The 3,852-nt window shown below is 46.4% G+C and overlaps 1 long non-coding RNA gene across 1 annotated transcript; it reads right to left on the bottom strand.

The window, feature by feature from the left end:
- Positions 1–247: 247 nt before the first annotated feature.
- LOC120913725 lies at positions 248–3,439 on the bottom strand. Its single transcript, XR_005743562.1, has 2 exons — positions 597–3,439; positions 248–485 (listed from the first exon to the last, which is right to left on the bottom strand). It is a non-coding gene; the product is annotated as an uncharacterized LOC120913725 (long non-coding RNA).
- Between the last annotated feature and the right edge of the window lie 413 nt (positions 3,440–3,852).

Genomic DNA, 3,852 nt, shown 5'->3' with positions numbered 1-3,852 from the left:
TGAATGGGGTTCTAAATGTTCGCGCGAACGTTCGTTCGGTTCGAAGGTTCTGGTGCGAACTGAATGGGGGGGGGGGGGAATGGGTGTTTGGCTCATCCCTAATCATCACTGGGCATAACTTTAGTAATATGAAAAAAGAAGAGGTAGTCACCATCTCAATAAAATCAGTGTTCTGGCCGCATCCCTGAGATAATGGACAAGAAAATTGATCCCTCCGGGATGGGATTTTATAAGCCAGACACTGATGTGTATAAAATGTTTTTTAATAGTACACAATGAACATGATTACAAATGTATATAAAAAATAGCAACAAAAACAAGGTGTGCATGTGTGTGACAAATAAATAGCATACACAGTACATATACAACAGTGACACCAAGACTCTCCTGTAATGGTTGTTCCCTAGTACCCACCGCGTTTTTGGTGTTTAGCCATCATCAGGGGTCACAGATAGGGAGCAATGTAGTCACGGTTCTTTGTAACTCTATAACAATGATAAAAAGATACATCATGGAAAACTGTAAACATGGCATAGGGTAAACATACACAGCCTCAAAGTCATGGCTTAATTTCGCACAACAGACATGCTACATACCAAATAGAGTGGTCTCATATGAAAAATTTCATAAATGCAGATTATGCAAATAGTGATAAATCAGAGTGTCAATCCGACACTAGCTGGGTAGGATCAGACTCAAGCGCTGTAGCTGAAATGGTGAGCAGCAGTGTCCAGACCTCAATGGTGCAGTATGGAACTAGTAACAAAAACAGGCAAGAAGGTGATGAAAAATCAATGTCCGATGTCCAATGTATATTCCGTTTAATGATAGATATTCATAGGTAGAAAAACTTTGCAGTTGTAAGCCACAAGGAAAAATGTTTAGCATGATAGGTATACAGAGCTAATGAGAGAGAAAAATAGGAAGTGGGAGGGGAATATAAGGAACTACATTGAGAGAGAGAGTTCAGCTAGACAGAAGGGAGCAGAGCTTAGAAGACACAGAGCAATAATAAATCATATAGTGTAACACAACACCTGTCATCATGGCAACCTCCTGCCAAAAGGATTCCCTATGGTGTCACTTAAGGTAATTTCCTATAACTTCCGTGGTCACTGTTCTTCATGTAAGCGTAGCAAGTTATTGTAGGAACTGAAACGGTCCTGGGCACAGGTGGTCCTCTTGCAGGAAACACATTTCACCCCCCCCGGTCAATGCCCAAATTGCCAACTCACCTATATAATCAGTGGTTCCTCAGCAACTCACCGGTTGAAAAATCTAGGGGCACGGCTATTGCCGTACATAAATCTGGTCCCTTCCAAGTCACAGAAAGCAAAGTGGACCCCCTGGGAAGGTACGTCTTCTTAAAGGGAGCTATAGCAGGTAAGAAACTCACAGTAGCTACGATTTACGTCCGTAACTCTAAACAACTTACGTTCATTGACAGCACCCAGGACTGCCTGGCAGACTTCAAGGAAGGCCCCCTGATCTTGGGAGGTGATTTTTTTTTTATTTTAACAGAGATGTTTTATTGAGAAAACAAAACAAGGTTACAGCATCACATGGATACAAAAGCACAGTAAAGTACAAAAAGCAGGGGGCAACTTAAGAGCTAAGACAAAGCAGCTTCCCTAACCGCAACACATTGTCAGGGGAAAAGGCAAAGACATCTAAACCCCCCATAAACCATAATAAACAGACCAGAGGTTATGCAGGTGCCCCACCCCCTCCAAGGATCTCAGAAAAAGGGGGATAAGGGAACAGAGTGCCTAGAGAAGGAGGGGGGGGAGGGAGGCATTTTTATGTCAGCCCAGATCCGCAGCGTGACACATCACACAGACGCCCCTCACACTCACACGCCTTCTTTAGACACTTTCGTAGATCCCTACAGGCCCACCGCCTGTTAGACAGCTGGCGTGTGCTTCACCCCTCAGGTAGAGACTATAGCTATTACTCGAAGGACCATGTCTATACCCATATAGACCTAATCTGTGTAGGACGTTTGGCTCTGGAGATGCTGCAGGCCTCGTCCATCAGGAGTCTCACTATATCTGACCATGCCCCTGTGATGGCCACGTTAGCTCTGCAGTCAGATGCCCATAGGGCTTGGTCGTGGAGACTGAACGAGTCCCCTGGTGGACGATGCGGCGGTGGTCTCTGGGGTTACGAATGTTCTGTCCCATTACTTTAAGGAAAACACGACGGAGGGTGTGAGCAAGGGGATTATCTGGGAGGGCCACAAGGCAGTTGTGAGGGGCGAACTGATCTCTCAGGGATCCAGGCTCAAAAAAGCCCAGCAAGTGGACTTCAATAGGGTGCTGCAGGCACTCCAACAGGCGTAACTCAAAAACAAACAAAACGGAGACCCAGGGGCTCTGGAGGAACTCACTGACCTCTAAGAATTATTCCTACGCTGATACATAAGCTGTGCCTACCCTCTTATGTACTCACTGTCAAGTCCTCTCAAATAGCCTTTGGGTTCTGGGACTATTACGCAACTCTTTATGACCTAGGTTCGGCACAACCCCTGGGAGTTCGGGAGACAAAACTGACTGACATCCAAACCTACCTAACTGTGCCTGGCCTTCCCCCGCTGACAGACGAGCAATGTTCCACACTGGAATCCCCCATACCCCCGCTGAGGCGCCATAAGCTTAGTGAAATAAGGGAGGCAGAGGATTGGATTGCCACCTGCAGGAAAACCGGGAGCGCTTCTCCAGCATATGGTCGGCCTTGACAACATAGGTCTCAAACCGGGGGCACGTTCCCTCAAGCCTGGACATAGCACTGCTGGAAATGGCGGACCCTTCCCTTAAGCGAAGACCACCAATGGCTCTGAAGGGAGAGAACTCATTCTGCAAAATTGAGAAACCCTTAGATAAACAGAGTTGCAGTGTACAAGAAGCTGTGATGAGTTTTGCTGTTGCCGACTCCCAGGTTTTGGCCCTCTGAATCACCCAAGCAGGCAACTACCTGGAACCGAGCATAGATATATTGGAAGTCTCTTGCTGCCCTGGAATGATAGGAAGACAGAAATGGCTAAGTAAAATCTATGGCAGACAAGGGTGTCAAAAACATCAAACCACACAGACATGAGCCTACCTGCACCAAGCTATTGGTGAGGTCACACAAGGACAATGGAGTTGGATACAGGCTGGAGTGCTTGAGAATACTGGAGCAAAATACAGGCTGGGGTTCACGGGATCACTGAAGCAGGGTACAGGCTGTAGTGCACAGGGTCTCTGGAGGCTACAGGCTTGAGTGCACTTGAACAGGATGCACTGGAACAGGATACAAACTGGGGTGCACAGGGGCATTAGAGGCTCAAGAGGCACTCTTTGCTTAAATGTCAAGCCACACCCTAGCTAGCCCTTTAAGACAGCCCCCCTCTGTAACTATAGTCGTTATATATCTATTATATAGTCTGTATTGTATAGTCACCAGCAGAACCCAGAAGCCACAGGGGGCAGAACTGTCTTTGGAGCATGGAACAGTTGAGTGTTACACAAACTGAACAGACATGCATATGGAAGCATCAATGATGGCATAAAAGTTGGCACTGTTTATAAAAAATGTATATGCCGATGGCTTGGTGCTGCCTCTGGAGACCCTGCTGTCTTAGACCATGGCCTATGTTGGTTATACAGAAATTCAGGCCTGCTTGCATACCAGACGTACCCCCTATTTTGATAGGCAGCTTTGATCTTTTAGAAAAGGAAAAGACCAGAATTAAGTGCGTCGATATTCCTGCCAAACTTGTCTTGCCCATTTATGCCCCATCATAATCATGAGCCAGTAGTATTGTGTGACAGCTAGGCTAATGCCGCGTACATAAGACCGTTTTTTGGGTTG

The sequence above is a fragment of the Rana temporaria genome, chromosome 1 (assembly GCF_905171775.1).
Source record: "Rana temporaria chromosome 1, aRanTem1.1, whole genome shotgun sequence".
Taxonomy (NCBI): Eukaryota; Metazoa; Chordata; class Amphibia; order Anura; family Ranidae; genus Rana; species Rana temporaria.
Note: the sequence above shows the minus strand (reverse complement) of the source record. Positions and strands in the feature narration are given on the sequence as shown.